The following is a 16031-nucleotide window of genomic DNA, read 5'->3' as shown; positions in this document are numbered from 1 at the left end:
GGTGTCTGTGAACTTATTATAATTTTAGGCAGCCTCTCTGCTAATGGGTGTGGTTGTGTTCTTTTCTTGCTAGCTGTTTGGCATGGGATGTCCAGCACTGGAGCTTACTGGTTGTTGAGTGGAACTAGGTCTTAGCGTTGGGATGGAGATCTCTGGGAGAGCTCTCACTGATTGATATCTGTGGGGCCAGAATGTCTCTGGTGGTCCACTGTCCTGAACTCGGCTCTCCCACCTCTGAGGCTCAGGCCTGACACCCAGCTGGTGCACCAAGACCCTGTCAGCTACACAGCTCAGAAGGAAAGGAGAAAAAAAAAAGAATAAAATAAAACAAAAGTTATTAAGATTAAAACTTAAAAAAATAATATTCAAATAAAAAAGTAATTTAAAAAAGTAGAGAGCAACCAAACCAATAAACAATTCCACCAATGATAACAAGTGCTAAAAACTAAACTAAAATAAACATATAAATCAGAAACTAGTTAGTCACATACAGCAAACCCCATGTCTACAGTTGCTCCCAAAGTCCACTGCCTCAATTTAGGGATTATTCGTTTTCTATTCAGGTATTCCAGAGATGCAGTGTAGATCAAGTTGATTGTGGAGATTTAATCCACTGTTTCTGAGGCTGCACAGAAAAATTTCCCTTTCTCTTCTTTTTTCTGCACAGTTCCTGGGGTTCAGCTTTGGATTTGGCCCTGCCTCTGTGTGCAGGTTTCCCTCCTGCATCTGTTCTTCACTCAGACAGGATGGGATTAAAGGAGTGGCTGCTTACGGGGCTCTTGCTCACTCAGGCTGCAGGGAGGGAGCAGGATGGAATGTGGGGCGAGCCTGCGGCGGCAGAGGCCAGTGTGACCTTGCAACAGCCTGAGTTGCGCCATGTGTTCTCCTGGAGAATTTGTCCCTGGATCACGGGACCCTGGCGGCAGCGGGCTGCACAGGCTCCCAGGAGGGGCGGTGTAGAGAGTGACCTGTGCTCGCACACAGGCTTCTTGGTGGCTGCAGATGCAGCCTTAGTGTTTCATGCCTATCTCTGTGGTCCGCACTGATAGCTGTAGCTTGCGCCTATCTCTGGAGCTTGTTTAAGCAGTGCTCTGACTCCCCTTTCCTCACGCACCCCAAAACAATGTTCTCTTGTCTCTTAGGCAGGTACAGACTTTTTCCCGGACTCCCTCCTGGCTAGCTGTGGCGCACTAGCCCCCTTCAGGCTATGTTCACGCAGCCAACCCCAGTCCTCTCCCTGGGGTCTGACCTCCAAAGCCCTAGCCTCAGCTCCCAGCCCCCACCCGCCCCGGCGGGTGAGCAGACAAGTCTCTCAGGCTAGTCAGTGCTGGTCGGCACCGATCCTCTGTGCAGGAATCTCTCCACTTTGCCCTCTGCACCTCTGTTGCTGCGCTCTTCTCTGTGGCTCCGAAGCTTACCCCCACCCCCCATCTCCACCAGTGAAGGGGCTTCCTAGTGTGTGGAAACCTTTCCTCCTTCACGGCTCCCTCCCACTGGTGCAGGTCCCATCCCTATTCTTTTGTCTCTGTTTATTCTTTTTTCTTTTGCCCTACCGAGGTATGTGGGGAGTTTCTTTCCCTTTGGGAAGTCTGAGGTCTTCTGTCAGCATTCAGTAGGTGTTCTTAGGGGTTGTTCCACAAGTAGATGTATTTTTGATGTATTTGTAGGGAGGAAGGTGATCTCCATGTCTTACTCCTCCGCCATCTTGAAGGTCCCAGCTTATTCATTTTAAACAAATATGCAATGCAATGGATTCAAGTTTTGTGTTTTTGATCAAAATTACAGCAACCTAAGATTCCATAGATTACTCAAGAGGAAGACAGAGACATTTATTAGTGCCATAATCTCCTAGATGATTCTAAGACTTCATTTATTTTTAGGTCAACTATATAAAATGAATGGTGCAGAGTCCCTCCCCAAACCCCACCGATGGTAGCTTTTTCCAATTTTCTGCTTTAGTAGTACAGCCTTTCTAAACAGTAATATAATTTTCAATTGTTTTACTACAAGTATGATTTAACTGAACACACTGATTGTTTTTGCAATTTTTTAATGTCTTTAAGATACATATTTGTGTTCTCAAGAAACAGAATTCTTATATTTGCATCATATTTTACTGTTTTTGAAATTAAAAAAAGAAAACTTTGGCTGTTGCAAACATTATAACCAAGCATCTTAATAGAGTCCCCAAAATGCAAATATCATTGAGGTATATCACTTCCCAAAGAAAAATGTGAAAATGGGCTCCAGACCCTTCATGATTTTCAAACATAACACTAAATTTATGATATTAAAACAAATTTTATTCTAAGAATAAAAGCTATTATTTACAAAGTTTTGGTGATAACATGAAACATATCTAAACCTGCAATGGAAATCAGTTGTCATTTTACAAGAGGATTTTTGTGTATGAGAAAAGAAGAGGCTGATGTAGTTGTGCTAAAGGATGGACACTGGGCAATTCATTAATTTCCGACTTGACCTAAATGATGTAGACTTACAGCAATATAGAGGGAAGAAAACTTGTGCCCAGCTTCCAGTAAACCCTACCATCTGGGAAAAGTATTCTAAACATTTCCTGCCATCCTTTGTTCCTAAGCTTAAGCTCATTCCCTATAGGGTAGAAGCAAAGAATATTTTTTTTAGCTCAACATTGTACAGTTTTTATTAAAAGAGAATCACAGGCTGAACAGTCAATTTTTCATATAGCAGGTTTACCATTGTGTCTCTGAGGACTTTTCAGTGGGATAGAGGAAAAAATGAGAATTGCTCTAAATTGGTTTCTAAGTATACTGACTTTTTAACCTGGACAAATTAAGGACTAGGGCATATCTTAATGCCAAATCTATGAAGGGCTTGGCATTGCCATGTGTGATAATACTTCTTATCTCAGATATAGTGACATCAAATATTTCTTCGATCCCAGAGGAGGAGCATGAGAGTTGGTAAATGACATTAAACTGTTTTGTGGGGAAAATATATACTTCATCCATAATGGGTTACTAAGTGGTGATTTTATTCAAGGGCAGGTCACAGGAAGCAGGCAATGGGTTATGTACCCAAGACACCTGGGAATACTCCTACAGAGGCCACTCAGAAGCCTGGATATGAGATTCTGAAGAGACTGATATCCTGTACAATAGCTTATTGAGTTTGTCACATTAGTCCTCCAAAGTGGAAATATACAAATGTCTTAGTGGGGGGTGCTTTTTTTTTCCACCAAAGCACTCAGTTTTTCTGATTTCTTTGAATTGACTTTTGATCTTGTTTTTCTTTTGTTTTCCCAATTATGTTCAAGTTGGGGGACTGTCCACCACAAACTTTTCTAGATCAGTTCCATATTATTGTGCATCCTTCCCCATTGCATTTGATATTAGAAAACAGAATTCCTGAATATTTCTTCTTTGGGGAGTCAGACTCAAACAAAATTGCAAAGTGAGTGAAATGTATCTCCAATGCCCTCCAGTCCTATTTCAGTCTTTCTGCCTTCCTTTTGGGTAATAGCCATACCAGAAGTGATACTTCACACTGTTCTGTCTTCTATCTTCACAGTAGAACCCTACAAGTCTTCTACAATTATTATCCTCACTTTATTTTACAGATTATGAAACAAGTAAGAAATAGCACCAAGGGCACACTTCTTGAATACAAAATTCAAACTCCATTGAGGTCTGACCTAGTGCTCTGCTGAGGTGACATCTTATCTGGACTCTCTCTTCCTGACACTGCCTTGCGCTGCCATCTCCTGCCCCTGTTCTGCCCTCTCAGATGCCAGCAATGCTCTATAGGGCCCTTTTTCCACCTTGTTCTCTGAGTTAAAATCCAAATTACCTAACCTGTGCTGCACTAAGCAATTGGTAGCATTCTAAATAATTTGAGAAGCAATTTCAAGTAAAGGAACTCATCCGGGATAATAAATCCCTTGTTGAATTTTTTTGGGAGGACTCTGGAACTCACTAACACAAATCACGATTTTAAGTTTACAGTTTAAAAATCTTGGTCTCCAAATTTTGCTGTGTAAATTTAACACTGTTTTATGATGAATTAACTCTAACTGTGCAAAGGAAAAGCCATTCCTTTTAAATTCATCTCCCTCCTCTACCTCAATTCCCTTCACATAATTCATAAGCTACTGAAAATTTGAAGATCCTCTAATGAATTCCAGATGCTTCTGCAATGATTTCCAGGCTCTGTAACTTTTGCTAACACTACTTCACTCTTGCAGCATTACATTTTTAGCTGAAAGCTTGAACCTTTTGAACTAGTGCTTTTCACACTATCCTCCCCAGTGGAGGACAGCCACGTCACCCTCACCCACACCCACCTGGGTCAGCACAGCCCTGCTTATAGATCTTTTCATGTTTTCACCATGACACCAAGGGTTCGAGGGTAAAACATACTGAAACCTTGAGCTAGATGTTTGAGAACTTAAAAAATTTTCTTATATGATATGGCCATATTGTTTTTACTAACACATTTTGACACTAAGTAATCATTGCTACTGATTTCTGAAGGACTTATTTTGCAGTAAAAGAATTAGAACTATTCATATATTATTCATGAACATATTCTTCTATAAGAAGAAAATATTCTTCTATAAGATAGAAGAATCCCTGCATTACAAATTATGATAATTATTCTAACTATAAAGAAAAAGAGGATAGTATTATTTCCACAAAGTGCCATAGCTTTTGTTTATGTGTTGTTGTTTATATTTTCCTTTAGTTTGGGGGAGAAGGGTAAATAATATGGGATATCAAAAAAAACAAGCTGTGTCAAGTTTAAAGTGTACAATGTTATCATACATGTATGTAATCATCTTAGTTTAAGACTAACAATTTAAAATATAAAATTTACTAGTGTTAGAAAACAGATTTACAGTGGGTTTGTTAGAGAGATCTATTTATTAATATTACTGAGGAGGGAAAAGATTCATGCAAATATATGGGCTAAATACTGCAGGGTGCATGCTACATCTCTCCATGATATGAAAAATTCTTTACAATTCCATGAGATGTGAATTAATAGTAGAAAATATTTTTTCCCAACTAACAGCAAAATAAGGAAATATTTCTCAGAATTATCAAAACACTGTATATGTGTGTATGCTTGTATATATCTTTGTGAGGATTTGTGAGCTCATTATAAGGAGAATATCATTATTGTTTATGTTCTAGAGATTTTTGACAAAAAGAAAACAATGGGGACCTTTCTACAATTTATATTAAGCATACTAGGATGTCATTTTCAATGAAGTGTATATACATATATATATATATATATATATATATATATATACACACACACACACATATATATAGTCTTCCAAAACACATGTGTTTATATTTGTTCTCTGCATACCTTCTGGGCTAAATTATTAGTTCCCTAAACTTTGGCATATTTAATTTTAGAGCAATTACAGTCTTTAAATTAGTAAAAGAAATGTTCATATATCATACTTTAATTCCCATTAAATATGATGGTTCCACCTGGACTGGTATAAGATCATTTCAGCAATTCCTTTACCCTCCCCAATGCAGGAGGATCTCCTGATTGGTTTCTGAATTCTATCAGTTTCCATAACAAGAACATATCATTTGGACATTTTAAAACAAATCCTGGTTTGCTGTTTTTGTTCTTGTTGTGCTAATTATGATGGTTGGCTTTATTTTTTTTAATTAAATGAAGAAATACCACGTTCACATACAACAGTTAGTCTATTCCATCTTGTAAGATCCATTCTTTACCAGAAGTCAAATCTATTCGGCTCACTCAGTGGTGGCCCTCTCTAGGACATGTCAAGTAACTAAAAATAATGATAGCAGCTGTGAATAAATAGAATCAGAACAAAAGTGTCTTCATGAAAAACAAAGCAAACAAAAACACCATCCTGAAAGAAGAATACAATGAAAACAGCACATAGAGGAGATGCTTTAGCCGACCATTCTGCTAAAAAGTCTGCTCTGACTGAAGTCCTTTCATGGAAACCGCCCATGGAACTTGTCAAATCCATGGAGGGGTTCAGATATTCCATCCTAGGTACCCTAAATTTGTTTTCTAAATTATGAAAAGAAACAGAGGGAGCTCTCATATGGGAAGACCCACGTGGCTAAGATCTGGCAAAGCCAGGATGATCACGAGGTAGCAGCCGATGAAACTTGAAATGAACACTTGTCAAAATTCTCCACCAGATGATCCGATCCATCCCAGTAAGGGGAAAATGTCCACAATATTAAAAACACTGATGGATAAAATATTTAAGGATAACAAAATACAGCCTCATCCACAGGTAACATAATTCTGGGAGAAAGTGTAAAAGCAAGGCATAGACTGGAACCATGCTCTGAGAGAACATTTGAGCATTTTTAACTGAATTTTATAAAATGACTTCCCTCTGGGTGATGAATATGCACAAATAATAGTATGCTTATTTTCTGGAGGGTTGAAATACTCCCTTGTTAAAACAACCACAGCACAGATTGTAGCTAAAAGACTGAATATCCTATTCTCAATGTAGAACATTTTAACCATTCTATTCAGTAAAAGGGGGCCATTTTACCAGCAGTTATTCATGAATTCTACAAGGATTTGCCCCCTGCTCAAAAATATTCACTGTCTTCATTACTGTGAAACCGCTAGAATAACAGAAAGCATTTTAACTGGAATTGGTAAGTTATACTAATTAAGTCCTAATAGTGGAAGATTTTCAGGAAACCCCACAAAAGTCTATCGCTAACCCAAGATCCTCAGAATAAATAATGGCAATGGACAGGACAGAGCTTACATTCAACACCACCAAAACCAGATCCTCCTAAATACCTGAAACCACTGACTGTTACACTTTCCTTTGCACACTTTTATTATCCTTTTATTTGTATCTTTTTCCTTACAAGTTTATACACTTCTGACTTTTTCCTACCATGTTCCTCTTATAATAATATAAACTTGCTTATTTTTAAAATATACGAGAACCAATTACCACCATAACTCTTTAATAGCTCTTCCAAGTGATTGCTGGTCATCTAATTTTAAAAAAAACTAAGTTAAGGTATGTTACACTGACTTTACTAATAATGAATCTCTTGTAGATAATACAAGTTTAGGGCACCAGAAAAAGGGGATAAGATATTTTGGGGATGAAAATATGACTGTCTTAACAACACCTTAAAAACAATATACTTACAGCTTCACAAAAGTTGTTCACTTCTCTCAGGAAGCACCTGTATTCTTCATCTTGTGTGAAAAGCAATGCTCTTCAGTGTTCACAGAGAACCACAGCTTTTTGTTCTGCAAGTCTATTAGTTAGGCTTCCCCAAGTGGATGACTCCCGAATATCTTCTGTTGGCCTTCAGATTTATAAAGATCCCAAAGTTGTGAAGTTCTTTGTAGAGAAATAACAACTAGTGGAACAGACCACAGAGTAGTTAGGCAACTCTAGGTAGGCATAAAAAGTCTGTTCTATAATTTGAATATTGTAATAAGTAATATAGCACAAAAATAAGTTTAAATTCCTTATATAAATCATTGGACAACATAGGATTTTCTTTTAGCTCCTCAGGGAAAATCTGTGCTGTTACTAACTTATTCTATTGTATCTGAATTAACACTACTCGTAAAATGAATCAATCTATATCTAAATGAAAAAGAAAGTCAACCTGGCTACCTAAAGTAGACTCAGAGAGTCACTGGGATCTGCTTTCTTGGGCAACCTAGAAAAACCTTGGATTATTTCTACAGTGCCTTTCCATCCCGTAGTTATTTTTGTTTTTCTCACAGTTGTTTAATATCTGTTGTCCATAAACTTAAATGCTTGTATGCAGTTTCTGTCCTGATAGGTGATTCAACAAACAGCTCAAAGACAACAGCAGAATAATATAATCATGCTGATCAATTATCTAACCAAAAATCATACCTGCACAAACAAACTTCATCTTAAAGGAGACCTGAAAACAAACCTCATCTTCAAGGAGAATCAACTACACCGGGGAAGAGCTGAGCAATTCATGATGGGCTTTACTCCAGTTGGCTGTGAAAGAACCAAAAAGAACTGTGAATAGAAAATGTCCTGCATTGTAGAAAAAAGCAAACCAAAAAACTGATCTTCTGTTGCCTTGCTAAAAAGAGCAATCAGAACTTATTTTTAACTTCCTCAATAAATAAATGACAGCCTTTTAGTCATCATAAAAATTAACCCCTAGAGCCAGTTTTAAATGTACTTAATCAACCAATGACAACTCACTCCAGTAAACATGGTTAGGCAAGGCAACCAAACAGAAAAGCCCTTCACTTCTGAAAGGCAGCCCATCAGGAAGAGGCTCATTCCACTGAACATGATTCTGAGTGCTAGCCAGTCACCGAAAGTCTTATCCACCTACAGTAATGGTAAATCATTCACATGTCTGAACTGCAGTGACGTTAATTATTGAATGTCATGCTTCCCAAACACGCTATGGAAGACTGCATTCTGCTCTGCTTAGAGACAGTGCCTGACCAACATAGTTCCCCCACCTGAAGAAAGCAGAAAGTTCAGCTGTGTGTGTATGTGTGTGTGTTTCACGTGCTGAATGGTTTTCTCCTTTACAGGGTAGCGGTTACATGGCTGTATATACGTTTGTTCAAACTCTATACAAACATTTATGATTTTTATTGTATTTTCCTTATATCTCAGTTGAAAAAAGAGTATTAGGAATAAAACAGCCAAAAAGAGGCAGATGTTTAGAACTGAGGTGGAAACTTTGAACACTGCCTATCTGGCCTCTCTCACATCTACATTAGCAGCCCCTAGGACACCTTTATGATCTCAGTGGGAACCACAGAACACAGTTTAAAAACAGCTGCTATATACATGATAATGACAACTCAAGGAGGCACTGGAAAACATAGCTTAAAATTCTTAAATAATGATATTTTGACTAATTTGGAGAGGCTTAAAAAGCATGAACTAAAATACAAGACAGGAATGACATGAAAGTAGGGAAAAGGGATCAGAACTAAAGCAACCTAAGATACCTTAGATTATTCAAGAAGATAAGAGATATTGGTTAGTTTTTGTTTGTTTGTTTTTGCAGTACGCGGGTCTCTCACTGTTGCGGCCTCTCCCGTTGCGGCGCACAGGCTCCGGACGCGCAGGCTCAGTGGCCATGGCTCACGGGCCCAGCCGCTCCGCGGCATGTGGGATCTTCCCGGACCGGGGCACGAACCCGTGTCCCCTGAATCGGCAGGCGGACTCTCAACCACTGCGCCACCAGGGAAGCCCTTGGTTAGTTTTTAAATCAATCTGCATGGCAAAAAATTCAAGGGTAATCACAGAGTTAATAACATAAAAGGTATAACTTCCATTCCAGTAAAGGAAAAGGAAGAGAATTTTAAAAATCTGGTCAATCCAATACAAGGAAGGAAAGGAGAAAAAAGAAAGAAAATGTATTGTCAGTAATGTGATAGAGCCAGGTTACAAAGTCTCTCAAGAGCTCTCCAGAGCTGCTGTGCACAAGTCTTCACATCAGCTTCTGTTCTTTCATGTTGATTGCTTGCATTATGCCACACAGAGAGTATTTACACCAGGGAAATAAGCAAATGTTACAAATTAGAGATTTTGTTACAGAGAGCCAGTTTTTAAACATTTACCAGTATACCTCTGTGCACATTAAGTAGAAAATGCAACTACTACTAATACCGAAAATAATAGCAAGAATATGGCTTAGTAATATTAATATCTACTCAAACTGGCTCTATGCCCCGCAAAGCATTTTTGAGGTAATTATTTAATCATATGAGATAATATAAGGATAAATTCATGTAAGGATGTAACAATCCTAAGCTGTGTACAAAGTCTTAACATTTATAAAGCAAAAAAAAGAATAAGAAGTGGAAAAATTAGTAGGCAGACTGGGGGTTTTTAAAATACTCCCCTCAGAAGCTGATAGATCAAGTTGACCAAAAAACAAAAACAAAACAAAACAAAACAAAAAAACAGAAAAAAAATCCCTCTCAAAATATATAAAAAGAGGGCTTCCCTGGTGGCGCAGTGGTTGAGAGTCCTCCTGCCAATGCAGGGGACGTGGGTTTGTGCCCTGGTCTGGGAGGATCCCACATGCCGCAGAGCGGCTGGGCCCGTGAGCCATGGCCGCTGGGCCTGTGCATCCGGAGCCTGTGCTCCGAGGCGGGAGAGGCCACAACAGTGAGAGGCCCGCGTGCTGCAAAGAAAAAAATAAAATAAAATAAAATTTAAAAATATATATATATATAAAAAGATTTACTACACAAATAAGAAGCATGATCTAATGTACACATATAGAACACTGCAGCCAATAAGTATAGAATACAATTTATTTGGAAGCACATATGATGCATTTATTAAATTGCCATAAAAAGTTTTGAATAGCTAAGAATTGGCACATAAACCTTATTTCATAATCATATTGTCATAAAAAGAAAACAAGAAGAGAACTGAAATTATACATTTGGTAACAAAATAAATAAATACTTATTTCACAGATCAGAAACTAAATTTGAATTGAAATTTAGGAAATGTTTGAAACTGCCCTACAACAAAAGCAGTTTGTTATAAAACCCATGGGATTCTGTTAATCAGGAGGTATTTAGGGAGAAATGTACCGCCTAGAATACAACATGTTAGAAAACAAAATGACTAACCATAAATGAGCTAAATGCTCGTCTTAAAAGTTAAAAAAAGAAAACTTACTAAACTTAATAGAATTAGGAAGAATGACACATTTTCTAGAAAAAAAATAAGTAATCAAAACTAACTACAAAACGAATACAAATATCTCTATTAGCGTTAAAGAAATCAGTCAATCTCAAAATATACTCACAAAATAAAGACGTGTAGGGCTTGGACACAGAAAATAAAATTACTTTTGGGAAAGGTCACTTTTTTTCAATCCAAACAAAGATGCTATATAGATTAGTATTAGTTTGGGAATCCCAAACCATTACTTTAACAATCGATTTCAATCTCCCTATTAGTGTGTGTGTGTGTGTGTGTGTGTGTGTGTGTGTGTGTGTGTGTGTGTGTCTTGTAATCCTAAAGTCTACATATTACCTCAAGAGACTTTTTCAAGTAAGTTAAACCACATAAAAATTAATTTGTCATTTACAGTGAAGACACAGCAAATATTTACCCCAAATCATATTTTAAATAAAACTTTAAAACTCCCTGAATAAGCACTATTGAGTTAATGAAATTAAATCTATATATCTCAAGTGCATAAAACATTTTGTAACCTTATTTTAACTTTCATCATGTGTAAACCATGGTATACTAGTGAACTGTATTCAGAAAAGAATGCTGTTCATGTAACACCACTTTTCCAAAGAGAAAAAGAGGTGAACCTGACCTCTGTCATTTTGACAAAAAAAAAATTTGTTTTCAAGAATCTCCTACTGGAATCTGCAGAGAGTTGAAGAAGTAGGAATTATTTGTGGCTAATATTAAATTTTCTACTTGAAAATATTACTTTGCCTCAATATTAGTACTCAATACTAGAAACATAACTCTAAAATTCACTTTGTACAGTTTTACAATAATTTAATGAAGCCTAATGATGTCTTAGGGGAGAAAAGCAAAGATATCCTATGTTGTATTCTGTTTTGCCTTTAAAGTTATCAGTATCCTATCAAGGTATTCAAAGCTAAACTGAATCTTTAATACGCATTTTCTCTTCCTAAAAAAAGCAATTGTTTAGTGTTTTCCTTTAAATGTGAAACAAATCAATAATGCAATACGGGGCAAGGAAGAACATTTTCACAAAGGCCACAGGCTTTTTTTTTTTTAACATCTTTATTGGAGTATAATTGCTTTACAATGGTGTGTTAGTTTCTGCTTTATACCTAAGTGAATCAGTTATACATATACATATATCCCCATATCTCTTCCCTCTTGCGTCTCCCTCCTTCCCACCCTCCCTACAACCCCTCTAGGTGGTCACAAAGCAGCAAGCTGATCTCCCTGTGCTATGCAGCTGCTTCCCACTAGCTATCTATTTTACGTTTGGTAGTGTATATATGTCCATGCCACTCTCTCACTTTGTCCCAGCTTACCGTTCCCCCTCCCCATATCCTCAAGTCCATTCTCTAGTAGGTCTGTGTCTTTATTCCTGTCTTGCCCCTAGGTTCTTCATGACCATTTTTTTTTTTTTAGATTCCATATATATGTGTTAGCATATATTTTTGTCTTTTTGTCTTTCTGACTTACTTCACTCTGTATGACAGATTCTAGGTCCATCCACCTCACGACAAATAACTCAATTTCGTTTCTTTCTATGGCTGAGTAATATTCCATTGTATTTATGTGCCACATCTTCTTTATCCATTCATCCGATGATGGGCACTTAGGTTGTTTCCATCTCCGGGCTATTGTAAATAGAGCTGCAATGAACATTTTAGTACATGACTCTTTTTGAATTATGGTTTTCTCAGGGTATATGCCCAGTAGTGGGATTGCTGGGTTGTATGGTAGTTCTATTTTTAGTTTTTAAGAAACATCTATACTCTTCTCCATAGTGGCTGTATCAGTTTACATTCCCACCAATCGTGCAAGAGGGTTCCCTTTCTCCACATCCTCTCCATCATTTATTGTTTGTAGATTTTTTGATGATGGCCATTCTGACTGGTGTGAGAGGATATCTCATTGTAGTTTTGATTTGCATTTCTCTAATGATTAATGATGTTGAACATTCCTTCATGTGTTTGTTGGCAATCTGTGTATCTTCTTTGGAGAAATGTCTATTTAGGTCTTCTGCCCATTTTTGGATTGGGTTGTTTGTTTTTTTGATATTGAGCTGCATGAGCTGCTTGTATATTTTGGAGGTTAAGCCTTTGTCAGTTGCTTCGTTTGCAAATATTTTCTCCCATTCTGAGGGCTGTCTTTTTGTCTTATTTATATTTTCCTTTGCTGTGCAAAAGCTTTTAAGTTTCATTAGGTCCCTTTTGTTTTTATTTCCATTTCTCTAGGAGGTGGGTCAAAAAGGATCTTGCTGTGATTTATGTCATAGAGTGTTCTGCCTATGTTTTCCTCTAGGAGTTTGACCACAGGCTTTTAAATAATGAAAATACAGTCTTGAGAGTCACGTGCACCGGGATCCATGATGCCAGGGGATGTGTCTATGGTCAAATTCTTGCAGATGGTTGCTTAATCGTAACAAGTAATGATTAAGAAACGTTAAACAAGTCTCATTATTCCCAGGCTTCTCAATGACTTCAATATTCTAATGCAAATTTTTAAATACCAAGAATATAATACACTGTGCAGCGTTTTCCAAATATACTTGAATATGAAACTTTTGCTTTAACAGAGCCCTTACTGGAGCAGCATTTCTTGCAGCATCTTTAGGAAATGCTATTGTAAAAAATGGTTCTTACACAGTTGAGAAGAGCCAAGCCTGTGGAATTAAGAACTCATAGTTCTGTAAAAAAGATTTTTTTCTCAAACTGTGGATGGAGCCAAATCCACGAATGCAATTAACATTTAATTTGTGATCCACTGTATAAGTCCTAAAGAGAACACATGGAGTAGAAGACTTACTTTCAGTCAGAGCATCCCTGAAGAAGCAAAGGACAAAGTAAGCTGTTGAATTTGTTATTATAGAATAATATTGTGCCAAAAAGCCAAGCATCTTGGGGTTATGATTATTATTATGATTTACTATTCTCCATAGAGAACAAAGGTTGAGTTTATACCGTCTACTCATATAGAAACGAGTTTCACCAAGGGACAACTTCTGGCTCTGGTGGCATGAAGAATCTAAAAAATCCATTCCCCCATCAAATAAAGTACAAAACTACAAAATAAAATAAAAATAATTTCATGGATCTAGAAATAGATCAAGGTAAGAAACAATAAGAAATATACAAGAAAAGCTAACAGAACTCCAACTAAGGATTACAGGAGTCTGTAGCCATCTTGGCTGGAGATGCTCCCATCATCCAGAACAGACCATGTTCTAGGCCATAAGAAAAATTTCTATAAATTTAAAAAGATTGAAATAATACAAAGTATGTTCTCTAACCAAACAATTAATTTAAGAATCAAAAGTAGTCATAAACAAAAAAGAAATTGGCAAACGATTGGAAATTAGACAATGTACTTCTAAATAGTCATGAGTCAAAGAAGAAATCAAGATGCAAATTAGAAAATATTTTGAACTGAATGAAAACAAAAATTCAACATGTTAAAATCTATTAGTGCTTATATGGAGATTTAGAGCTTTAAACATTTGTATTAGGAAGTAAAATGATCCAAAATCAATCATTGAAGCTTTCACTTCAAAAAGCTAGGAAAAGAAAAGCAAATAAAACATGAAATAGAGAAAGATAAATGAAAGGTTAGAGGAGAAAAGAATAAAATAGGAAAACAACAGAGAAACTCAATAAAATCAAAAGTTGGTTTCATGATAAGATGAAACAAAATATGACACTAGGGAGTTGCAAGTTAAAACAATGAAATACCACTGCATACCAATTAAAATGGCTAAAATCCAAAACACTGACAGTACCAAGTGCTGACCAGGATGTGGAGCAGCAGGAATTCTCATTCACTGCTGGTGAGAATGCAAAATGTGACTTTACATTTCACTTTGCACATCACTTTGGAAGTCTCTTACAAAGCTCAACTTAGTCTTGATAAATATATGATGGAGCAATCACACTCAGTATTTATCCAGCTGAGTTGAAAATTTATGTCTACACAAAAGCCTGCACACACATGTTTACTGCAGCCTTATTTATAATTGACCAAAACTGGAAGCAACCAACAAACCCTTCAATAGGTGAATGGATAAACAAAACCTGGTATATCCATACGATGGATTATTATTCAACAAGATAAATGAATGAGCTTTCAAACCACAAAAGGACATGGAAGAATTTTAAATACTTATTGCTGAGTGAACAGAGGCAGTCTGAAAAGGCCACATAAAGTGTGATTCCAATTATATGGTATTCTGGAAAGAGTAAATCTATAAAATGGTTCAGAATAATTCTCTGATGGCATATGCATAACATTATGCATTTGTCAAAAGCCATAGAACTGTACAACACAAAGAGTGAACTCTATGTACACTATGGACTTTTGTTAATACTAATATATCAATATTAGTTCATCAATTGGTGCAGCCACTGTGGAGAACAGTACAGGGTTTCCTCAAAAAACTAAAAATAGAACTACCATATGACCCAGCAATTCTACTCTTGGGTATATACCCAAAGAAAAGGAAAACACTAATTTGAAAAGCATATGCACTCCAATGTTCATAGCAGCATTATTTACAATTGCCAAGTTATGGAAGTAACTTTAGTGTCCATCAACAGATGAATGGATAAAGAAGTAATTGTGTGTGTGTGTGTATATATACATATATATAACATACATATGTATGTATATATATGTGTGTGTGTATATATATATATATATATATAGAGAGAGAGAGAGAGAGAGAGAGAGAGGGACAGAGAGAGACAGAGAGCGAGCGAGAGAGACAGAGAGAGAGCTATTAAAGCAGAAGGACATTTTGACATTTGCAAGAACAAACACAGATGGACCTGGAGGCTATTAGGCTTAGTGAAATAAGTCTGACAGAGAAAGGCAAATACAGCATGTTTTCACTTATATATGGAATCTAAAAAATAAATAAATGAAGATAACAACAACCAAAAAAAAACCAGACTCACAGATACAGAGAAAAAGCTAGTGGTTACCAAGGGGAAAGGGTTTGTGGGAAGGGGCAAAGTAGAGGTAGGGAATTAAGAATTACTAACTAGTAAGTATAAAATAAATAAGATACAATGATATAATATAGAGCACAGGAATTATAGCCAATATTTTATAATAACTTTAAATGCAATATAACCTCTAAAATATTGAATTACTCTGTTGTATACCTAAAACTAATATAACGTTATAAACAAACTATACTTCAACAACAAACAAAAGAATGTATAACACTACTGCAACATATTAATAATAGGGGAAATTGGGAGTGGCAGAGAGATATAGGAACTCTGTAGTATCTGCT

The 16031-nt window shown here is 36.7% G+C and overlaps 1 long non-coding RNA gene across 1 annotated transcript in view; it reads right to left on the bottom strand.

The window, feature by feature from the left end:
* The window catches only part of LOC132530929 (uncharacterized), a 47241-nt gene extending 39876 nt beyond the window's left edge, over nucleotides 1-7365 (bottom strand). Inside the window, exon 1 of the long non-coding RNA XR_009543945.1 lies at nucleotides 7184-7365. This is a non-coding gene — a long non-coding RNA (uncharacterized LOC132530929). The remainder of the gene's footprint in view (nucleotides 1-7183) is intronic.
* Between the last annotated feature and the right edge of the window lie 8666 nt (nucleotides 7366-16031).

Source organism: Lagenorhynchus albirostris, chromosome 12 (genome assembly GCF_949774975.1).
Source record: "Lagenorhynchus albirostris chromosome 12, mLagAlb1.1, whole genome shotgun sequence".
NCBI lineage: Eukaryota > Metazoa > Chordata > Mammalia > Artiodactyla > Delphinidae > Lagenorhynchus > Lagenorhynchus albirostris.
The sequence above is the reverse complement of the archived record's forward strand: the minus strand, read 5'-3'. Positions and strand labels throughout refer to the sequence as shown.